At 36.5% G+C, this 25,838-nt stretch overlaps 1 pseudogene; it reads left to right on the top strand.

Moving 5' to 3' along the window:
• Positions 1-1,099: 1,099 nt before the first annotated feature.
• LOC140137373 (sodium- and chloride-dependent glycine transporter 1-like) lies at positions 1,100-25,838 on the top strand (annotated as a pseudogene).

Genomic DNA, 25,838 nt, shown 5'->3' with positions numbered 1-25,838 from the left:
CGACCGCATCGTCAATGCTCAGTGACGATGTGCGCACCGAGTTGACGTATTATCGGTCAGGTTTGCAAAGGCTTTCGAGATCTACAAAAACTTTGTAAACATGGTAAAGGAGAATAAAAAAGTAAACATCGTTTCACGTCGCCATGGTTTGCTTACGATGCATGCCTTGCCCAGAGTTTACCTAACTGCCTGCCTCACACGATACTTTTCAATATGAGTGTTCCATATGAAACAATGGATGATTTTGACCCTAAGGTAGGTCTATTTATGTGATGTTTTGTTAAATAAAAGCTAGTAAAATCTGAACAAACCATCAACAACAAGTAAATTTAGATGAGCGAAATTCGCCCGGGTCACTTCGTGCGGTGCATATTATGTGTATACAGATCAAAGGTATCAAAAGCTTTCTTGAGGTCAAGCAACGCTAAAGCTACAGTCAAGTACAGTAACATATAAGCTCATATATGCCCGGCATATGTCCAAAACTGGTGAATAAATGCCATTATATCAATGTTAACTCTTTGAAGAAACAATTGGCCAATAAAAAAATTGACAAATAATGTAGTTTGGAAATGAAGAAAATCATTTGTAATTCTATTGTCAAATGCCATGTATGCTGTGGCAAGGTGCCTTATGGTATGGGCATTTGGGACACATTAAGCCATATGGTATAACTGGGTCGCAATTTCCCGAAAACTAGTTTAGAGGTTTTTTCCAAAATGTGCAAAATCTGGATAAATAAGCCTACATTCTTCATTTTTTTGGTAGCAACATTTTCCAATAGTATAATTGTGAACATAGTTAAGTTTCAAATGTTCACAATTAACATGTTCAAATTATGCTTTATTGTTATGATAACTGAAGTGTTAATATATTAACACATGAACATGTTACAAATTTTGTTCAACTTAAACACACACATACAAATAAATAATGTATTCAAGTGTTAATAAATAAGTGTTCATGCATGTGCGTGTAGTGTTTATTATCCGTTACTGGATCCAAAAGAGTTAATATAGCCTATGAACAATTGCGATCTACACTAAAGTGTAGACTGATACAATGTATATATACGCTCGTAGTTTCAACAATATTGATACTTTAATTTGTAATCAATAGAACCAACGTTGGTAGTATGTTTTGCCAGTGATTTCTTTAATGTTATTCAGGATAGTTAGTGACCGTGATCGCGTGACCTCCCCGGGTGACCTCTTGGCAAGTGGACCGTACCAAACGTACCGGCCTAATGCAAAATTTGCACGGAAATGCTCAATTTTAGGTAGATCCTGCCTCGAACATGTTGAATATCGCTTGCACGGTTGAGCCGTTGTGTATGAATATACATGGACTATCGCTATAAGTTAATTATTTTGGTATAATAGTTATCGAAATATGCTTCCAAATTCTGCAATCTATCACCAGAGCAGTCAATAGTTAATATTACAGATGACACCAGATGGTCCGATACGGTAGTAAAAACCTCGTGGTTGTATTTCTACGGTCTGATAGTTAAGTTTTGTTCATTTATTATTCTCGGTCCCCGATATTCCATATCATATTGGTTTGCATACTGTTAATTCATTGACAGTCATTGACTAATATGAGCGCGTAAAAAGAACCTGTTTTAAACTTCAATGAATGAATAATGGTGATCTGCAAAAACGTACAAAATTGGAAATACGTTTGCATAGTCTATTTTGACCGTAATTTTACCACTTGAGCATGGAATCTGATGACGGATTCAGTAACCTTGATATCAACGGAGATGCTGATGAAGAGCCACTGCTAGTGTCGGTAAGAGTGTGTTTCACGGTGCTCTAGCGATACATATTATATAAAGTACTAGTATTTACTCTATTATTATAAATATTTATTTAATATAGGCCAACTATGCAGTACTTAAGGTTAGCAACTATTTTAAACTGTTGCGATTTGGTAGTTCACAACATCTTGTGAATGGTAATGAGCTTTGGCAAAAATTACATTGATCAAATCATAGCCATTGTGTAGAAGAATTCAAATATCACAGATATACTTTTATGGGTCCTGTGGTTCTTAAATTATTAGAAATTAGTTGTAAAGTAGGATGAAACAACAACACTTTTGTAAAATATACATAACTCATTAGCAACAATAAATCAAGCAAGTTTTCAAAGTATATGATTTGTAGAATGAACTTGTGCAAAACATCGAAGTGTTATTTTTCAATAATATTGATTTCGATAATAAAAAATCTTTTTTTTTTTTTTTGCTGCTTCGACCAACAATACCTCGTCTACCCTTAAATGTTTCTTCATCGTACAGGGTCAGAATGGGACAGTTGAGAAGGAAGCTGAGACACCAAGTGATGAAAACAAGGCCCGTGGCAATTGGGCGAACCCAATGGAGTTCCTCTTGGCAACACTGGGTCAAGTTGTTGGTCTTGGCAATGTTTGGCGATTTCCATACATGGCTTATAGAAATGGGGGAGGTAGGTGTGAAAATAGCCTGAGTCCCATCTTTATCACTTGGAACTATCAAACTTGGCGGATAAACATTGCGGTTGCTTGTATATACAGCACAGTGTAATAGCCGTGCGTGACTATCGAGGACTGGAAGATTTAGTCTTAACACGGATGTAACTCATATACAGTTTCGAAAAGAGTAGGGAATAAAGTTACTGTCCCAAACCTGTTTGCATATTTATCAATAGCTATCGTCTTGGAGGAAGTAGAGGGATGCTATACTCTATGTAGCCGTGCCTTTTTGACAGTTTCAAAAGTTTGGTTTTTCTTAGAAAATTCTGAAACATTCCAAAACATGAGTCATATCAGAGCGCAGTACCTATAGAAAGACCCTAAATATATTTCGGGCACGTAAAATCATACCTACAACTCAGCTTTTAAGGTATAACAAAGGCTTTTGAATGGTGATTTTTTGCCATAGACCAAAATTGAGTCATATTTATAATAATTATGAAAATTTTCTCCTTTTCAAGGTGCATTCTTGATCCCGTACACCATAATGCTGGCACTGGTTGGTTTGCCACTCTTCTTTCTTGAGCTTGCACAGGGCCAATACTGTAGTGAGGGTACTATCACATGTTGGAGAGTCACGCCACTTATACGAGGTGAGTTGTTAGTAAGTAAGTTTCATGTTTTTGTTTGAATGATTGTTCAACAGCGCGAAAGGCGGCTGAAACACTGAAAAGTCATGAACACGACACTATTCGTTGTACAACAAGGAACCGAGCCTAATTGTTAATCGTACTACGGCCGGTCTTCCAAAATTAGCTCCCGCCAATTTGGTAGTTTCTTACACAACACCAAAACCAGCAAATACGAAACGTTATACAGTACAGAAAACCTTTAAATGTCGGATTATTAAATTATTTGCCAAAAATATTTTTGGGATAAAATTTGGACAGCATTTTTCAAATGTTGTTGTAGCGTTTTTCATATAAAACGTTTTAAAAATGTTTTCGACCTTTTAAATAATAACCCGACATTTAGCATTAAAACGTTTTGACCAAATCCAAAACGAGTTTATAACACGTTGATTACGTTTTAAAAACATCTTTGGGTTTAGGCTCTTGCAAATTGATTGCGAGTTTCCCGACGACCGCACGTGTCACCATTTATGCCGCGTCAGGAAGTTATTTTGCAGATATAATTCATTAGTTTGCCATAAATTGAAATTTATAATATTTCAGTCTTTTTGCTACTTTAATAACGCTGAATAATGTCGTGAGTTAATAGTTACCACCTGCACTAAATAAGTAATTTTCTTGCCACCGATGTTTTTGGTTACCATTAAAAAGCCCAAAATGATGAAAAAATAATGAATAATGAATAATGAAATAGTTGCCACATCCCTCATCCAAAATATGTGACGGAAACACACACACACACAACTTTCAATGGCCTTATGTACCATTTTCAACATGTTGCTCATGATGTGGCGTTAAAACGATTTCAGTGTTATTATCATTAGATGTAGATTTATGCCAAGCCGAATAAAAATGCAATATCATTTGCCACGTGCACGAACTGAAGTGTAAAATTCAATCGCTATTTTAATAATTCTATTTTGCAACAATTATGATACCAGCAAATATCGACAACCAGTGACCGTACGAATATATAATTCACGTGAATTTTATTCAATATGGATTGTAATTCATATCATGATGATTTATATTGTGCGTTTATTGAAATTTCAGTACAGTCCAGATATAGTCCAATTGGTGTGGAAAAGCCCCATATGGTTGGGTTAGGGGCTCTGGTAACAACGTTTGCACAATATTTTTTGTGGGACATGAGAGCACATCAGACATGTCAAATTACATTCTAAATATTAAGAGTGTCCTTCTGAGTGATATCAAAAAATGTTGATTTTTTTAAATTCCAGATATAATACAAATTGTATGGCAAATTATCAAAAATTTATATTTTTGACATTAACAGTCCTCGAACATGTCGAAGTAAAATTTATAAATCTAATGATATTTTCTTAGGGCGGGAAGGAAAAGCCGACGATCATTTGAAAATTTTGATCTTTCGTATTGAAGATCTAGATTATTTTCCCCAAAACACCTAAAAAATTGAGGTCTTTTAAGGTTAGCAACTATTTTAAACTGTTGCGAGTTGGTATTTCACAGCATCTTGCGAATGGTAGTGAGCTTTGGCAAAAATTGCATTGGTCATTTCATAGCGAGTGTATATAAGAATTCAAATATAACGAATATACTTTTGCAGGTCCTGAGTTCTTGAGTTATGTTGTAAAGTGGGCTGAAACAACAACACTTTTGTAAAACGTACATAACTCATACACAACAATAAATCAAGCAAGTTTTCAAAGTATATGATATGTAGAATGAACTTTTGCAAAACATCAAAGTGTAATTTTTCAATAATATATTGATTTAGATAATGAAAATTGATTTTTTATCTGCTTCGACCAACAATACCTAGTCTACCCTTAAGTACATATCATTAGATTTATCAATTTTACTTCGAGGAAATTCTTAATAATCTGCCATAAAATTTGTATTATATTCCTCGTATTCAGAATACAATTCGATATGTCTGTGCAAACGTTGTTAGCAGAGCCCAATGAATGAAACATATCAATCGAATGATACTGCAGCTACATAGACATGGTTTTAGTTTGTGTGTTTCTGTTTTCTTTTCGTCCCCGTTTATCAAATATTTATTCTATTTTTAGTCATTTTAATGACAATTTACTCTTTGCCGTGACCATTTTATTCCTGAAAGATTTCGGGTGGGCTTCCCCTGGCTGCGCTACTGGAATACTGGTACCCCCACCACACATTGTATTTTAGGGCTGGCTTGGGATGTATGGATAGGTTATGCCTGATGGTTATGAACTATACCACGGTTTGGGGACAAAGTTAGGTATAACAAAGGGGATATATTATTATATGTATAGTTACTCAAGTTACACCTCTTTGTCCCCAAACCGTGGAATTGTCCTTATGGTTTAATCTACAATCAACGAAAAAAGTCTTTGAACGCTTGCGTGTAAATAACGGAAAACTCTCACCCCCTCTCCCCGTTCAATGTTGAGAAATGCCAATGTCTTCAGCGGTTTCCCAATGATTGATGGGGAGAGGGGAAGGGTAAATCATTGTTGTAGATGCATTCATGCTTGTTCCCAGGCAAAATTTACGTCATTTCCATGAAATTCTGCACGGAATTTCGACAGAGTGTACCAAGCGTTACAAGGACTTTTTTTCGTAGATTATAGTTATTTTGTTTGAATTTGAAAGACTGGGTTAGGATATTGAGTAAGATATAAACTAATACATTAAAATACCATTTTTCTGTTCACAGGTATGAGCTTTGGTCAAATGATTATGGGAACATACGGCAGTATAAGTTACAATGTAGTTATTATGTACAGCTTCTATTATTTTTTTGCCTCATTTACGAGTGTCTTACCGTGGGTTGGATGCAACAATAGCTGGAACACTGACCTATGTGCCGATCTTGTAAAAGAATGCTTCAACGCCGATGGAATCATGTCATTCAATAATACTTGTGTAAGGTTACAGAACTTAACTCAGGATGAACTTAGTTTGTATAATATAACTTACGATGGATTAAGTACGAATGCCACAGAGTCAATGAATGGTTATGACTTAACATATTATGTGGATCCATTTAATGATGATAGAGTTACGCCAAGTGAGGAATATTGGAGGTAAGGATTGGCATCACACCATCCACTATGGACCACAATGGCCTCATTCCAGTGGCATAGTTCAATAACCACAATTAAACAATTACAGTGCAAAAATTTGACCTCAAGTTGCCGAGGATCCCGGGCCGAGGATGAGTTTTTGTTCCCAAATTTCCAAAGGTCATTCATTAAATGTACAGACGTATTGGGGTTAAAGAACTGTGCCCTGATAGATGAGAATGTTATGGATCCTAGTGATCATCACACACCAGGTGGTGGTCGCATTGCATTCTCTAAATTCAGTACATCTTCATCGTCAACCGTGTAATTGAATGGGATTATTTTGAAATTTTAAAACGCTTGAAATATCACAAACAAATAGGCCTATGTTAATAAATAATATAAATACACTAACCCCGTTGGGTTTCGATAATGAACCCCACAAAACTAACCGAGTATATGGAAAATGCCATACGGCCGGGCGGTTGCACAAGTTGCCGGCTCTATCATGCCATTCGCCGCCTGATCACCCACCTAAAGTCTGTACATTTTCCTCAAGTCAGTAATTTAAATATTGTGTTTTAATGTATCTCTAAATGTAATAATTAGAACTATATAAAAGTACACATTTTCAGGAACTTTGAGAAAATTTGAAATGTTGCTAGTTATATTCCTTGCATCATGATGCAAGGAATATAACTAGCAAAATTTCAAAATTTGATTTTACTTTACTGACTCGAGGAAGGTAGATGATCACCACCTCAACTTATACAGCCCATTACAAACTTGTTTCTCACTTCTAAACTCTCCTCACAAAAATAACAGCCTTTGTATTGGTTCACAGGGTAAGATTTTCTCTTGACCCAAGGGCTAAGACTAGTAGGAGCAAAACTGTTATATTAATTGCCGGGAATGTCCTTATTTTATTCTGTCTAATTCTTGCCATTTTTCTTATCGATGTTCCATGTTCCACCACACGATGATTGCTATCAAACAAACTGTATTATTGATGATTTGTTCATTTTAGGCGTAGAGTTTTACAGGAATCAGATTCAATGAATGACACTGGTGGTCTGGTATGGCAGCTAGTAGTATGTCTCATCGTAGCGTGGGTTGTTGTGTATCTCTGCATGATAAAAGGAATCGAGTCCGTCGGCAAGGTAAGTGCATGGACAGCTATAATATTGCCAGATACTGGTGGTCTGGTATGGCAGCTTGTATCAGGGGCTATTTTAACGTGCCCCCTGGCACGTTCGTGCAGTGATAATAAAAATCCGTGCAGTGAGAATTACAAATCCGTGCTTAAAATATGTATACTTTTTAAGTTTCAACCCGACAAATGACTAGGAAATTAAGTTGGAGATGGAGATTTTGAGAAACAATTCAAGCAAGTATCTCCTTACAACACATCTGGCAATGCCCCAATTTCTCCCTAATTTTTCGGCCACTCGTGGGTGAAAACCTCGGAAGATCAGATGCGCAATATAGGCGACAAAAATTATACCGGCAAAAATTAACTAGAATATTATTATTGTATATCATGATTTGGGGGCAAAATAGAGTAAATATATTTCAAATTGTCCCGTCTTTACACAACATAATCACCTTGATTTGGGGTTAAAATGGAAAGTTTTCTCGTGCTCCGCGCACAATTGTCCCAGTAGAACGGGTCAAAACGCTGCACACCCCTACCCACTGGGGCGAGAGCACAGACGAAAGAGCAACAGACCGCGTACAACCAGTCAAAGTCCCCGTGCATTGTATGATGTGAGTTCTCGCATATTCATGAGGACCGATTCGATCGTGCCGTGTCTAACAATCACGCCAGCGTTGCATGCCTTTGTGTATGCGCAATACAGCGTTGCGCGTTTTCGCGATTATGCGATAGACCGTAAAAATACGCTGTAAGTGCGTAGCAGTCTGGCCTGTCGCATTTCGTGGAACAGTCGGCCCTCATTATCGGGTGATGCTGAGACTTTGACTGAAGGAGAGCGTGGCCTATCGGTTAAGGCGTTGGACTGTGAATCCAAGGGTCTATGGTTCGAATCCCAGGTCCGCCTGAGCTCGGCTGGCTCTTTGTGTCCTTGAGCAAGGCACTTCATTCTACTTGCTTAGTGCTTCGGAGGGCACTTTAAGCTGTTGGTCCCATGTACATGCATATTTTCTCACATTAATGTAGTGTACACGTTAAAGAACGTCACAGGCTATTCGTAAAGAGCAGGGGATCATCCCGGTACTGTTGACTGTACTTCAAAAATACACTCATCTACTCTAGGTTCCAGAGTAATACTCATACAATGTAGGCACTTATAAGGAAGAAGAAGATTGTACGCGGTCTGTATAGCTCTTTTCGTCTGTGGGCGAGAGTCAAAAAGCAAGAGCTGCGCGAAGAAGATTTTGTCAGAAATTCCAGTTAGAAACGAGTGCGTACTACACTATAGATTCAGTATAGTTGATCTGGATCTCTTCTTTCAGACCTATTTATGACCAAAATGTCCTTTAATTGGTGTGAAAGAGGTGCAAAATCCTCACCATGCTCAATGAACCCCTTTTAAGACTTGCAGCGGCAGATTCGAATCGCGCTCGCTACTTTAATCCCGCTACTTTAATTTAGGGGCGCCAATTTTATTTTTTGCCCCGGGCAACTATGCAGAGTTTGTGTGTGTTTTTGTATTATAATTAACATTTTAAAGCGTAATACCGTTTGGTTAACTTGATATCAGTAAACCAGCTGTGTACTTTATCGAGCTGCAGCTAGGTATTAAAAAACATTTCTGATAACATTTTACAGAGATTGTAATTTTATGAAATTGTAAACACCTGTGTGCATGTTTACTTTTATCGAGCTGTAAAATTTTAAGCATACCGTTTGGTTTTAACTTGCTATCAGTAAACCAGCTGTGTACTTTATTGAGCTGAAGCTAGGTATTAAAAAAATTCTGATAAACATTATACAGAGATTGTAATTTTATGACATGTATACACCTGTATGTATGTGTACTTTTAGCGAGCTGTAACTTTTTATAAAACATAATTAATATACTCCATCGTATGACAATAACAAATTGACAATGACAATAAAAAATAGGACAAAAAATATTACATCATGTACACTGTAAAAAAAGACATATATTCCCCACTGGTTTTATATATCTCTCGACACCCAACGCTAAAGCGGCCATAAAACGTCAAGTTTAAAAAGATGACACTGAAATTTGTAGAAAATTGGTAGAAAATGCATAAATCATGGCCATCTTCTTTTTTTTTTTTTTTTGGGGCTAAAATAGAGCAAAATTGTACAATTGCACTGGTCTGCAAATGAAGATTTTTCTCGCGCTTCGCGTAAAAATGTCATACCTATATCAAATTTTGAGCTCAGATTTTCTCATAAACTGCTCATTCTGTTATGCTAGTTGGATTCCTTGCATCAGTTCCTTTCGAAAAATGTATACTCTTATATATTTCTCATAATTACATTTAGAGGTTCAGTAAAAAACAATATTTAAAGTACTGAGTCGAGGAAGGTATTCATACTATAATTAGACCGGCACAAAATATTATAACCTTCCCTAAATTGTAGTCAGACTCGCTTGGGTACACAGATTATCTCCTTTATAATTTAAAACAGTGCGCTACGCAAATGCACAACGCCCAAACGTTGATTCACAGGCCTCCGCACACTTTACATGTTGTCGCTGACCACTACGCCCCCATATCATACATAAACCATGTAACAACAATTCAGGGACTTTGCAGCTACAAGAGCGCACACCCAATACATTCCACAAATAACCTTCGCAACCAGGATCAGGGTTACAAATAGGCAGTTATCAGTAAGTTCCTTGTCCGGGGGAATTTCTAGCTAACTCAATTTTTCCAAGAGAGCGTATTAGTCACCGTCGCGTCAGGGTTCGAACCCGCAACCTCTCGCATCATAGTCGAACGCCTAATATCGATTGAGCTAACTTGACCGCCAAAGAATTATTACAGAATAAAAAGATTCTTGTCAACTTATCAAGTTTGAGTAGTTTATCTTCTCAGAGAGAGAGAGAGAGACATAACAAAATATTGTCAAAATGAAATGGGTAATCTTGTCAAAATTAAAGGTTTCTTTACATACCAAAAAATATTTGATCAACTTTTCAAAAATAGGCGAAAAAGAGGGCGCAATGAGGGGCCTCTTTATTTTGGGACACCCTGTATTATGTCTCATCGTAGCGTGGGTTGTTGTGTACCTCTCCATGATAAAAGGAATCGAGTCCGTCGGCAAGGTACGTGGAAAGCTATAATGACACTGGTTGTCTGGTATGGCAGCTAGTATTATGTCACATCGTAGCGTGGGTTGCAGGGGCTATTTTATTTAGAAGAAAAAAGTCACTGCACGTTAGCAAACGTAAAACCTAAAAGTTCAACTCATAGTGCAGTTTTGTCCACGGCAAATTCACCGTGACCTTTTCAACCATAAACCCGCTTAGTGAAGATTAAACCGAAATATGTAGTAATAAACCATTATAGTAATCGATTGTCCAATGCACATTTCTTACCACGTGATAATATTAATCCAATGAGCGATCGAATTATCCGCTACGGTCGACTAATCCAATCGATAATGACGCTATTGACATGTACGGGTGGAGCTCCACTGACTGAGTTTTGGGGATTTTTCACTGGTTTACTATCATTTACTCATCAAGGTGGTCCACCGTTATTATAAGGACTATGCTAATAATTTAAAGATTGACATGTAGAAAATAAACCATACTTGATTGACAGAAAGTACTAAATTTGTACCTATTACGGGTTGGTGGCACTCCTCTTCCAAACGCGACCAAGTCAGGGCGGCCCGGTGAAGCAAAATGTGCATTGGATTAACACGGGAGTTTGGATAAGATGGTAGATTTCCTTTCTCATACAAATGCATGCTCCCCCCGTTATTAAAGCTTGTACCGGATTTAAAATTCAGATATTTTGAAAAGAATAAGTAATTGAAACATAGAGCAAGTACTAAAATCAGAGCTTTTATACTTTTTGATATATGACGCTAACTAGTTCATCTCCTATACACACAGCACAGCACTACTAGTACGGGTAAATTACCTATGTGAGTGCCCCTGTGTTGTGTGCATACATGTAGTTAACAATAAATGCATGATGTAGCGGAGACAAGCTTGAGGGGAAGGGGTTGCTGGCAGAGGGGTTGGCTCCCCTCGAGTTCTTTAAACTTTTACAAATCACGCGTTAAAATCACGCACTTTTGACTCATTTTGACGTTGAGGCTGAGAGCTGAGAGCTGAGAGCACATCACTCAGACATACCAAATTGCATTCTGAATACGAGGAATAACCTTAACTGATATCAAATAATTTTGAATTTTTGAAATTTGCGATATAATACAAATTTTATGACATTATTAAAAAATGATACTTTTGACATTTAACATCAATCTAATGATATGCACTTAAAGTTGAAATTGATACATGTCTGGTTCACTAAAGTATTTCACTAATTCATTTAATTGACTAGTACACACTAGGATCATTAATGTCATTAAGTGTATGGTATTGATGGTATTGATATGCAAATACGAATACAAACTCTGGAAAATGCATAAAATGCACACAGGTGCCTACAATTGCACGAAATTAATATCGGTAAAATGTAATAATAATAATAATAATAATAATAATAATAATAATAATAATAATAATAATAATAAATCCTTTTGATTTACTTAGAATAAAAGGAATCGAGCCCATCGGCAAGATAAGTAGAAAGTTATATTTGAAATATTGAAGCAAAACTGATGGAATAGTGCAAAAATGGAACAAATTTGAGCAAAGTGTGCAAAAATTTGCACTTTGGGGGCTAAAATTGCCAAATATGATGTTAATTTGGTCTGAAGCCGACATACAGGCGTCAACATGGGGGGGGGGTGATTTTATAGAACAACCCTAGTAAATTATTGGGTGGGGGTTCCCCCCACCCATCCTCCGAATCTACGCCTATGGTCTAGTATGACAACTTCTGTTACAGTGAGCACAATAATAAGGCCCGAGCCGCTAAGCTACTGCAAAATTACAACAATTTACTACTGTCATCTGAAGAACACATCCTGTAATTATCTTGCTTTTATATTATTCACCTAATTTGTTTCTGTACAGGTGGTATACTTCACGGCAACATTCCCATATGTTATTCTGGTAATTCTTTTCGTCCGAGGAGTTACGCTACCAGGTGCCTTAGAAGGAATCAAGTTCTTTATTATACCAAGATGGCATTATCTATTAAATGCACGGGTCAGTTGTAGGCTATGGGTATAATTATGTGTATATGGTCGAATCCAACGAAAAGTGTACACGGCATGTTCAGGGCCATAACGTAAAAGTATTAATCAATTGGCATTCGTTTTTGTATTGTGTTTATTCGCCTTGATCATACGCTTCGCGCCATATATAATAAGACCCCTTCTGTGAAAAACTTAGACACAGAGACCCCAAAACATGCTATTTTTACCCATTTTTTCAAAATATTTCTTAAGGTATTTTTAAAAACATCTAAATCAGTTATGAAAAGAAGTCATTGGATTGAATCTAAATTGATTTCCTGAAAGGTGTGTATTCAAAGATTGCCTGTTCAATTTTTCACATATATGTACATAATTATGAATTTTTTGTGATAATTTTTTGAGTGGTATTTTTTTACATTACCTACGAATACAATTTTTCATAGCACTAGATATATCTTTAAAAAATGGAAATCACTAATAAATGCGCAATTGATACAAGCTTTGATATGTCCAATACTGAAATGCATTGCATTCGGACATCTTTATTATTGTGTTTAGCTGCCAGAAATTCTAAATGGCACAAAGGTAGGTTTGGTAAAAATATGCATTACCTCCGAATACATGTTAAAAGCTGTGCCATTTCCACAAAGTGAGAGAATAGTAAACAATAGTTAAGCAATAGGTGCAGGGTAATACACTCTTTATTTCTACCAAGTTTCAATAACCTGCGTTTAAATATTTCTGAGATGTCAACAATAAAAGCAAGTATTCGTAGGTAAATTTCGGTAACTGAATGTTACCTACGAATACACTTTGACATCATGACAGTATTGTGAAACACCGCCATTCATGACAATGCCCATATTGGTACATAACGAAGGCCTGTATGTTTGCTATCAAATCATATGTCAATGAAAGTTGCGAATTCACATACATGCCCACCAGGCAAAACTGAATACGGCTTAATTGGTGAAAAATATGTACTGAAATAGACGACGGTCTGCTCATTTGAAAGAAAAATCAGATTCAAAGAAGATTAGAAGGGGATAAATACTTGGATTTGTCAACTGTCATGTGTGCTTCATTTTAAATGTTTACCGACCTTCTGGTTTCTTAGTAATTTGTGTCCAAATTGATTTATTCGAAGGTAACTTTTGACGTTTTCGCTAAGGTTACCTACGAATACCATGGAAAAACGACTGTTCTCATTGTCTCATGATCTAGACAACACATTGATGGACCCTGGTATAAAGCTAATTGTAGTTGCCCTCAAACGAAAGGCCACAAGACGTAACTGACTCCAAGATGGACTTCACAAGTCTGCAATAACGGTTTTAAGCGATTTGTGTGCAATAAAGCAAATTAAAGTCACTTTAGTGCCTTTGTTTCTTACTTCAATCCTCTTTCAACCGTTGTGAACCGACATTATTAATACATGATAGGGTCTAAAGTATCAATAAACGCACATAAAGAAAATAATACATTCAAAGTGCTTTATAAAATGAAGTTTTGATTGCGATATCCACCAAAAGTCTAATTCTTACCTACAAATACTGAAATGTTACTTACGAATACAGCATAATACATGACATGTGTAATGAAGTGTCCCTACCAATGGAAATTAATTGTCAAAAACTTTAAGCGGTACCCCAGGACACTATTATTACCCATATATACGGATTCATTCAACAATTATTTATTATGTAAAATTGCTGATTAACTACTTGTATATCAAAATGAAGTGGTCAAAATCTTGCTAAAAGCATCCACAATTTTTTGATCTAAGGTAATAGCATTTATTCATTTGGACGTACCATCTGAAAGGGATCTAAAAACTACCAGTTTATTAATTAATTACCATAATAGCAAAATTTAAACCTATAAACTCAATATAGATATTGTTAAATTGCTCATGTTACCTACGAATACCCGGGTTTCTTCACCTTTTCATTGTATAAAGCGTTAGGTGTATGCGTATAATTCCTAATATTCTTGAAAACATATATCATACTCGTTCTTATACAATGTGTAAATTGATTCATACTCATTTGATAAATAAAATACAGAAACTGACCTAAACTTCATTTTCAAAAATAAACTAGCATAAATTGACTAAGATCATATTGATCGCGTTATAAAAATAAAACAAATATTTTCTGGTTGAGTTAGCATTTTCCTGACACCCTGTGGTCTACATTATACGAAAAAAGCGTTAATGGGAATATTCCATTTGTTTTAGGTTGATTAGTATTGCGATAGTGAAAGCATCCTAGTGGTATTCGTAGGTAACATTGGGTTTTGATATCACATTTACTATCACACGTCCTGGATTTATTTTTCAAGATTAGTAATGGCACTTTTGGTTCCTATAAGGCCAATATGTCATCAATCAATGGGCAAAAGGAAAAAATTGTGGAGACATTTTTATTTCGGACTTTTATTTTTGGCCCGTGGACACTTTTGGTTGGATTCGACCATATGCATTGCAATACGTTTGATCAGAGCAATAGTTATATGCCTTAAGCTATCAATATGAGAATGCTAAAAGGCCGTTATCTTAAGGTTATACGAAGTATTGTTGGTCGAAGCAGCCAAAAAAATAGATTTTCATTATCTGAATCGATATATTATTGAAAAATAACACTTTGGTGTTTTGCAAAAGTGCATTCTACAAATCATATACTTTGAAAAATTGCTTAATTTATTGTTGTTAATGAGTTATGTACGTTTTACAAAAGTGTTGTTGTTTCAGCCCACTTTATAACATAACTCAAGAACCCAGGACCTACAAAAGTATATCTATGATATTTGAATTCTTCTACACGCTCGCTATGAATTGAGCAATGCAACTTTTGCTAAAGCTCACTACCATTCGCAAGATGCTGTGAACTACATTTTTTTGCTGCTTCGACCAACAATACATCGTATATCCTTAAAGACACTAGGTCTTTATGCGACTTTATCTACCCAAGCTATACCAATTTGAATAAAAAAGAGAGCATTTAAAAGTGACAAAATATATACTTTTCTCTCGAAACACGCTAATTATGAGCACGACGAGTGCGCGTTGATATGTCATACTATAATGAGCCCATTAGAATTTGCCGGTAGGAATCACCCCTGAGGAGGAGCCCAAATTTGTCACGTTTGGAATACTCTCTTTTCCATTCAATTCGGTGCACCTCAAAGAAAGAAAGTCGTTTCAAATGAGGTATCGAAATAAGCAGATCAAAATTGTCCACCTATTGATTACTTTATTTGGTAATTTAGATTGATTGTCTTTAAGATATTGCTTTGTTTTAAGTGTTCGGTTACTTTTTATGTGCGCAGTATATTATGCTCCAGTATTGATCACGATCTCTGCTAATATCTCTGCTTATTGAAAATAAAGACGAATTTCATAGTTCTAGTCCAATTAAAACGGCATTTACTATGGACGTTTGGAAATCTGTCAGATTTCTTTATCAACACTGTCACTGATGTTGTTGAGACGACCTTCTGTATACAACTCGTTGTTGCTTAGCAACGCGGTTGCCAGTTGTTTTCCTCTTGAGGAGATCGTCAAACACGTGAGTTAGGTTGCATTGCCCCTCGTCTCTGTTCATGGTGGTGCCTTGTTGTCTGAATGTCACTGCTTCTTTGATCCATCGTTTGTATTTGTCTGCTTCTTTGCCTAAAAGAGGCAAAGAGGCAGGTTTTCATTGCTATACAGTTATATAAAAAAAAAGACACATTTGATTTTTGATTTGCATTGCTACACATTATTAAATATTAAAAAAAGGCACATTTGATTGAGGAGGCCTGAGGAATTGATATTGGCAACAATTATGTTCCGAGAAGTAAATTGTATTTCAATAGCTAGATATTCAACATATTCAATATTACAATTTTATATTGACCTTTGCAGGTATGGTTGGATGCTGCCGTCCAAATATTTTACTCTTTGGGTGTGGCCGGTGGAGGCTTGGTAACGATGGCATCTTATAATAAATTTCATCATAATTGTTACAAGTGAGTTCCATTTGGTAAATATTTACAGTTTTCTGCTTGCTTTGTGACTAAAGCTATCCTATATAATAATGGGACTACAAAAACGGAAAATATCGGAAAATCTTGATTTTTGTAGCGATTTGTTTTGAGCATTCCATGTGAGTTTTTATACAATTCCCAAACGTATTCTGTGAATAATAGTTTTTGGAATTCTAATTTCTGCCGACATTTATAGTCATTCCATTTCTTGAAAATGTAAACGGGAGGGGGGGGGGGGGGGCACTCGACTTTGAAAGTGACGGGTTGTCGAAACTTGTTTTTGAAAAATGTAAAGAAAAATAATGAAAAGCGGGATGAGTCAGAGAACATTATCATAAATTTGTCCAAATTTGGTGACAGGAAAACAAAAAAGGGGGTCATTGGGTGAAAGGGAAGTAAAACAAAACAGGGTTCATTGGGTGAGAGGAGAAATTGGGGGTCAATGTGGGCACAGATATCTCCGTCGCCCATCAGTGAGTGCCCTAGGGACGTGAACATCCATATGTTGTGGTCATATGCCTATAGGGGTGTAAACCTACGGTAATTTCTGGAAGAGCGTCTCTTGGCTTCTAAGTTAGTTCTTCTGTCCCCAGTAAGTCTTGTGGTAGCTGGATTTTGGTAGCTTATGTTGGTGATTGCTCCACATTAACGGTATAGTTGCGTCGGTCCTAGCAACGGGCTGGAAAGAAATTTAATCGATTAGAGTTCCGTTTGGGCATTATCAGGTGTCTACTACAACATTATTTTTCTATTATGAAGCGTCATTTATATCTTAAGACATTGTAACTTATTTCCAGAGATGCATTAATAATAGCAGTTCTTAACAGTTTCACAAGTATATTCGCCGGATTTGTAATCTTCTCGATCATTGGGTTTATGGCATATGAAACTGGCAAAGATGTCGGCGAAGTTATTTCACCAGGTAAAGGGATTTTTATTTTTATTATTAAATAATAATAATACATTTTGGATATACGCCTTTTCAGATCTCGGAGGATTCAAAGCGCTGTAATATGCATAATGTTGCTACACATTACGCTAGACATTATAGCCCGGACTACCGCCTCCTAATTGATCCTAAAAATCCCTTAGACATTTTAGACAAGAGGCTTAACCTGTTTTGTCTCTCTCCACCCAGGTGTATATGGGTACCGGTATTATATAATGCTAGGAAGAGATAAGAGACTCGTAGAACGTGGGAATGGCGAAACCCACGCAACGAGTAGATAAAGGGAGTTTGGCCCAAACGCCAAGGAAATGAGGTGGGCACTTCGGCATGAGAGCATTGTTCCGGCCTTGCTTTACCTATTGCCGCATTTGGTAACGAGTCAATGACCCCTTCAATTGATAATAACACCGGAAAAATAGCAGGATACTCCAAATGGATTAATGTGGAATGAACAACTTTAATACTACTCATAACTTACGTTATTATCTTTCAACTGCTAAATGTTCTATGACCAGGATGATATTATTATTTCTTTATGACAGGATTTGGCCTGGCCTTTGTAGCTACCCTGAAGCTGTGTCACACATGCCCGGTGGACCTTTCTGGTCCATTTGTTTCTTCTTCATGCTTATTATACTCGGTCTAGACTCGCAGGTAAGAATATAAAGAGTAGTCAGTTATATTAAACATTCATTGAAACATGCAAAATTGTACTAGTAACATACCATCGTAGTTGAAATTTAATTTGAATTTTTTTTTTATTCTTCAATGAACTCGTAACGTTGATAAATTGTCTTATCTCTGGAAAGTAACATATCGTCATAGGGGCGTAGTAAGGCATCACATCCAATCTGGTCCCACAGAACTATCGGTGCCCGCTTAGGTACCGATGACACTTAACATCACTCACTGGAGATGTAATACATTTTAACAAGCATAATAAAAAAGAATGTAAGGGTACGATAAAGAGAGTCATCGGTACTTCATCGGTCACCGATAGCGCTATATGACCAAAAAAGATGTGCCTAAGCGGGTGGACAGGGAGGACGAAGTCCAGGGGCCCCGGGCAAAAGCGAAAATGAAATAAGGGGGAAACGAGAGATTTTAAAATATCACTGCCACATCAGGATGAAAATGGTATAGTATCTTTGTAGTCTGCGGCCAGCCTTTTTGGGTGAATGGGTTAGGCGTATTGTGATTTGATTTGGTTTGACAACACTGGATTACTGAAGAAAGCCTCTTTTAGAAGCTTATTCCATTGAGGTCCATGTGAACACCGTGATGGATTGGGAACAGTCAGGGGGTCGGCTAACTCCTGTATTTCTCTGTACACGGGACGGTTAACGTCCCCTCGGAAGGACGGAATTCTCTCATGGTCCATATACTCAACTGTGAATGCATTATAGGGAGACCGGAAGTCTGAATTCAATTCAGGTTTTTTTCCAGATCAATATCACTACTAGTTTTCCACCGTTGGGAATTGAACCCGGGACCTCATGCACTAGAAGCGAGAAATCTAGCCACTGAGCCACTCTCTTCCTCAATAGCAAACCTATTAACTATAATTTAATTGATTTTGCTTTATAATGCTTAAAGATACACGTTTTATCCTGCAGAAGTTCGTTTAACCTTCTACATTCTTCTGAAAGCGCAGAAACCATTACATTGGATTCAATACACTAAAATTATTTTGAAATCACAATGTTTTCTTCAATATTACAGTTCGTGGGTATGGAGATTACAATAACAGCTCTTGCCGATATGTTCCCAAATACACTAAGACAACACAAGCGGTATTTGACCATCGGTCTATGTGTAGCATTATGTGTTCTCGGATTTCCTTGCGTTACGCGGGTGAGTCATTCAGTTATGGTTTTTTTCCTACTTTGTGACGATCGACTAAGATATTATCAGTGATGTGAAAAACCAGGACACCCTACAAAAATTAAATCGAAATTCAGATTTGTGTCTATTGAAAACGAGAGGCTGGCAAATTCGGAAATGATAGTTAAAATACGTACGCGAGCTTTCGGCGCTGAGAATATCAATTTAGACTTATCATGGTACAGATTGAGTTATTTGCATTGTTTTATAAAATAGACTTGAAATCAAACTGCTCTTGTGCATGTTTTTCGTATTGGCTCATAGACAACGTAATTGTACAGAAAAAATATCATTAAACATTTACATAATAATTGTCCATAATTCTGTACATTATTACATCTTTTTTTACGGGAAAATAATGCCCATTGACAGCAAAAGCAATTTCAGTATCATTGTAAACTTAACCGTTTTCCGGGTAATCATAAACCATAATTCGGGCATAAGAGAGGTATGGGGTGAGTGTGTGTGATGGGAGATTGAGTTGGGGCAGTGGCGGCACCAGGACTTTTTTTGGGGGGGCAAAGTGAATTTCAGGGGGGGGCAAAGTGAATTTCAGAGGGGCAAAATCGACAAATTTTGCGCAAAATTGCCGCAAAAAGTGGAAATTTATGTAATTTTTGGGTGTTTGCAACAAAAGTGGGGGCAAACTAGGGGGGGCAAGAAAAATAGGGGGCGGCAAAATTAACCAATGCCGCCGCCCCCCTTCATCGCTGTGGGGCGGCAGTCATTTGCACCCGGTCGGCAAATAATCGGCGTCGGGCGGTAGCATATCGGTAAAAATGCGACCGCGTCAGTATGAAAAATGAAGGGGGCGGTTGAGAAAAAATAGGTTCGGAAAATAATTGTTCGGGGCGGCATAATCCCGCCCCGGTATCTTAAACGCCGACTTTCCCTATTGATTTGTATGCAAAAAAATATGGGGGCGGGGGTTCCAAGCGGCTTTCCGTAACCCCCCGTAGCGCCGCCACAGAGTTGGGGTTGTGCATGGGGGGGGTTGAAGCGATAGTTAAATTCAAGAAAGATCTTGTTTCTTCTACATTGAAAAGGAAGTCTTATCTTTACTTTTTGGGCGGGTGCGGCGTGCCGCACCCGCCCTGTATTCTCTGACTATTGACCTACTTTTTCACATGTCGCAGTGGTACACAGGAATTCGTGCCGGTTATATCCCAAACACCCACAGAGGTGATAGTTTACGGCGAGTTTTGTAATTATTACTTGATTTTGATATGTAAGTAATACGATAAAGTCGTCATAGGCAGTAATTTGTTTGTATTAAAAGAAATAACAAAAATAATTATTTAAGTAATAGAAATACTATTTGGAAATTGCAGCAAGATTTGCAGATGTTTTGTTTGAACAGTACCAGTTCACCAGTTTTGCTAGTTTTCCTAATCTTTGGGCTAAATTAATAGCATCGTGAAGGTCATATTATATCATTTTATACTGACAGCTTCAGCATATACTTAAATACCGGCGTGTATGTGCATTGTGTTCAGTGTGTACACAGGCTATTTACTTTTCAAATATTGTGACAAATTGTGCTTGTATAAGGTATTATAGACAAATTATTAGAATGCATGTGCACCAGTAGAAATGGCCCAGGTTGAATAAAATAAATAAACATATGAATGAATATTTTATTCCCTGGACTATTTTTGTTGGGACAAAATAATGATATAGTTTGACGCTTTGAAATACAGTTATGTTAATCATAATAAAGTTACAAAGTTACAAAATAATATCGAAATATTGTAAAATCAAACTTTTCCCCTCATAAGTTGTATCAAAACAACATATTGAGAAAATTGATATGACAGATTTTTAAACTTTGATATGGAAAGATACCCCAGCCCTGTTGTCTCACCAGAGAAGATGAGCAGAAGTCTTTCTATCTGATGATAAAAAAACCCTCTAGGTATGATTACGAAAATGTTTTAAATAACTATTATCTACAAAAGTTTTATAACAATGTTTGATATAAAATGTTAACATAAAACGTCTTCTGTTATGATGTGAAGGGTTAATATAAAAACAGGGAAAATCTGTTCCAACTGACCAGCAGAGAACAAAGGATAAGCAATAGATAAGATTAAAATCAGGGAAAATATGACACAACTTCCAATGGGGGAATAACAAACGTATAAACGTATAAAGTTAAAAATTCTTTTAACTATGTTTATACGTTTTGTGTTATTCCCCATTGGAAATCGATGTTGTGTCATATTTTCCCTGTTTTTAATTGTGAAGACTTACTCATTCTTTCATTTCTCTTGACAATTTTTCATTTGCCCGCCCTATTCCTTTTAAAGGAATTTTTATTAAAGTATAAATTGTGGGACAGGCATTGGTGATGTACAAAGCCGGGGAAAGCTATAAAATTGTAGTCCAAAAAGTAATTAAAATAATCAGTAGCAGCAAAAGGATACACATTGGAGCAACGTCGCGATTCAGACATTTATTTATGTGATTTGTTTTTCTGTGACATCTATATTCTATAGAAATCAACTCTAATAATAACTGGATATTATCAACAAGACCTCCAATGTCGCTGTAGCTCAATTATTATTTGAAATATAGGGCATGGCAAGGTAATCAGTTGACTACTGTCTGTTCAATTAGCTTAGATTCTTGAATTTTTAAGATATTTGAAAAAATAAAAAATTGTGGTCAAAGTCATCAAAGAAAAGTGTTAGCACAGCCTTAGACCTAACGTGATTTATACCTTTCAAATTCTAAAGTTCAATTTAAAACCCCATTTCTTTTAAATTTTGGTCTTTTCCGCGATATTTTTATAAAAAGCCGTAGAACGTCAGGTACCATAAACTTTTTGAATCAATCCATTTAGAGCATGGGGACGAATGTCACAATGCGCAGAGATGGTATTTATTCGACCATCCGCATCAGGAAGTATTGTCCAGCAAAATATTTGCCAGTATGCCTAATTTGTGTTGAAACCCGTCTGTTGAAACATTACGTTATTATTTATGAACTAAGGTTTTTATAGGCCCAGCTTATATAAATATATTCCATGCATATTTATTTATTTATTTATTTATTTATTTATTTATTTATTTATTTATTTATTTATTTATTTATTTATTTATTTATTTATTTATTTATTTATTTATTTATTGTGCGAATGGGTCTGAGAATGGGTCTGAGAAGGTGTAGGCTATTATAAAACTACACATTTATTTTCAATTTGTTATTTCGTTTTGCTTGTTGAATACAAACTGAAAAACTGTGAAATTAATGAACTTTTGTACAAGAAAATATTATAATCTTACATTTGTAAACCAGTTGAAATAAAAACGAAATCCATAATTTTAATGTAATTGTTTAGGAAAAAAATAATGCTCAGAATAATGTTATGCATAAAACGTAATCGCGCCATTCAATTTCGTGTAACAAAAACCGATGGACCATCATCACCTATAGAACCTATCCAATAACCGGAACGGTATAACAATTGAAATGGCAGGACAGATTGGTGGACAGATTGTTTTGCTAAATTGGATAGGGTCTATGCCCTAAGTTGATAATGGACCGTCCCACTCGATTTGTAAAAAGGTCACGAACCCTTTCGGTGGACCCAAGTAACTGCCTAAAATGAGGCAAAATTCAAAAGAAATGGGGTTTTAAATTGAACTTTGGCATTTGAAAAGTATAAATCATGTTAGGTCTAAGGCTGTGTTAACATTTTTCTTTGATGACTATGGCCACAATTTGTTATTTTTTCAAATATCTTAAAAATTCAAGAATCTAAGCTAATTGAACAGACAGTAGGTCGGTGGATACTGGATGGCTGTCATAGACCAGTACAGTGTTAACTAATTTGACTTTTGAGCCCTATGCATTTCTATCTTGTTTTTACATTTATCCAGGCCGGTGGGTACTGGATGGCTGTCATAGACCAGTATAGTGTTAACTTTCATAAACTGGTGTTCGCGTTGTTAGAGTGCATTGGTATATGTTGGCTATATGGAGTGAAGCGATTTATAAACGACATCAGGTCAATGATAGGAGACAAAATTGTAGATTATAAAGGATTTTTCTTCTGGCCGGTGACTTGGGGTGTTGGTACACCTATCCTTATGGTGGTATGTATGATGAAAGACAGAGATAAAAAGACTAAAATGCGTCTGACGTCATCTGTGAATCAAACTCGAGCACGGTTTGTTTACAAGTGTGCCGTGATGATGTTTTGCTGAACGCGGCGGTATAAAACCGGTCGCCTTATTGTTAATTTTGCACCTTCAAACATACAAACCATCTCAAAAGTTAGGTCTATATAGTAGGAAACCTTCTTTCCCGACTGCACCATGTCAACAATGGCCTAGAAAAGTTGCTTTTCGCCTTGTAAAAGTACGTAATTTTTCGCCATTTTCTGCTATTCCTTTTCTCCGATCGGCACCAGATAAATCGACCTTCTTTTTACGCGCTAATTAACCAATCAAGAACCGTAGGGAACTTGATTGACAGTGACGTCAGACGCATTTTAGTCTTTTTATCTCCGTCTTCAATTATAGTTTGGTATGGCAAGATAAAGCATTTTTCAAACATTCTCGGTGAATACTTTTAAAACTTTATCTTTAAGAAGAAAAAAAACACCCAAAAAACAAAACAACAACAACCAAACAAACAAAAACAAGCCGAGAACAGAACAATGCCTTAAGCTTCATTTTAAATTAATATGAAAAACATATTGTAGAATTGTGTTTTATGTTGTCCATTGTAAAAATTTATTTATGATTGACGGAAATATAAATGCGATTATTGGCTTCCTGGACTCATTTCTTATAAGATCAATGTGTTATTATTCAGAAGTACACTGTCGTGTTTTAGTTAAATGGCCAAACTGGAAGAATGTGGGTCCTACCATCGCACTCGCATTAAGATGGTACTACATCCCCTGATAAATATGGTGACTAATTTTGCATTTTTCTCAAAAAATAACTACAAACTGCTAACAGATGTTATTACTTCACTGAAATTTCAGTGATTCAAGACAAGTGGATTATTATATATGTTAAGAAATGAGGTCCGTATCTCTCTATCTCTCTCCACTACCATCTCTTTTCTACAGGCTATTTTAATCTTTAATTTCGTTAAATGGACAGAACCTCAGTACCATGGGCCATTTCCACCTTGGGGTCAGGCTATCGGTTGGATGATGATGTTTAGTTCACTTGTAGTAATACCTATGGATTGGGTATATTTCATCTCAACAACGCCAGGCACGTTTATCGAAGTAAGATATAGCGTAGATGGGTAGGAAAAAAACCTACTATGTTGTACTTGTAGCCCTTGAATATGTTTAACACAAAATTGCCAAGTGGTTACACAGGATGTTTTGCTTTAAACATGTTCAGGGGCCAATGACTTATAGGCGCTTTTTCCTGGCCAACGACGATAGTTCATTCATTGTCAGTTTGTGGTCCCAAAATGTCCTATGTTTAATTTAGTGACATAACTTTTGTCGGAGATATGTTACAAACTTTATTTTAGCCTTAGTGTAAACTTAAGTTTGGTTAGTTAAAAATGTCATATTCCACATTTGGGGGGCCGAGTAGCTAACATTTCAAATATAATTTCTAGAAGTTTAAACCCACGGACTTTCAGCACCATTTGGTCGAATGAGGGCGTTGTATATGGTTGGCAATTCCAGTCCTTGATCGCGATTTAGTTCTGGCGATTTCTTCTTTTTAAAAGTTGATCTGGATGGCCTCCCGCACTAAACGGGGGTACTCTCTATCATCCTTGACTAATACCTTTGTGGATTCCCAATCAATATTGTGGCGAGAGTCTGTTTTATGCTCTGCGACAGAGCATAAAATAGACATAAAGGTTAACAAAAGGGCAAGTCCATCACAAAATCTTAGAACTTCTTCTGATGAGGATGTGTGTCATACATCCATCGAAAATTCAAGGTTAGTGAATTTTGGTGCTGAATGTCAGTTTAAACTTCTAGAAATTGTTTATCACCAGCTCGTATGCACTTACATTCGAGTATTCCAAATATACTTATACGCGTATGACACAAGAAATAGTGACACCACAACTTTAAAATAAACGAGTACAATCTACAGCCTTTATTCAAAACTATGAGCGACAATGATTTTTATTAGCACTAAATATTTGCACTTCACGCCTTCTTTTCCAGTACAGTCTTCAATAGTTTGCTAATATGAAATTTCTATTTGTTTTCCCAGCGAATACGAGCATTGGCGAGACCTCTACCATCTTGGGGTCCAGCACTACTACATCACCGAATTGAGTCTGCGCAAGTGCACCAAAAACACGGGACAACTTTTGGCGGGAAAGTGCATTACTTTGAGGCAGACGACACTTTGGACCTACACGAGGTTGAACTCGTGCCGAATGAAGAAACAGAACAGAATGGAATTATTTTGGTTGAAGCACCTCATGCCTCTTGATGAAAGAAATTTTTTAATAGACATTTTCACGCCTATACTAGGACCTTTTTCATACATTTTATATATGACT

The sequence above is a fragment of the Amphiura filiformis genome, chromosome 17, assembly GCF_039555335.1.
Source record: "Amphiura filiformis chromosome 17, Afil_fr2py, whole genome shotgun sequence".
Classification (NCBI taxonomy): Eukaryota; Metazoa; Echinodermata; class Ophiuroidea; order Amphilepidida; family Amphiuridae; genus Amphiura; species Amphiura filiformis.
Note: the sequence above shows the minus strand (reverse complement) of the source record. Positions and strands in the feature narration are given on the sequence as shown.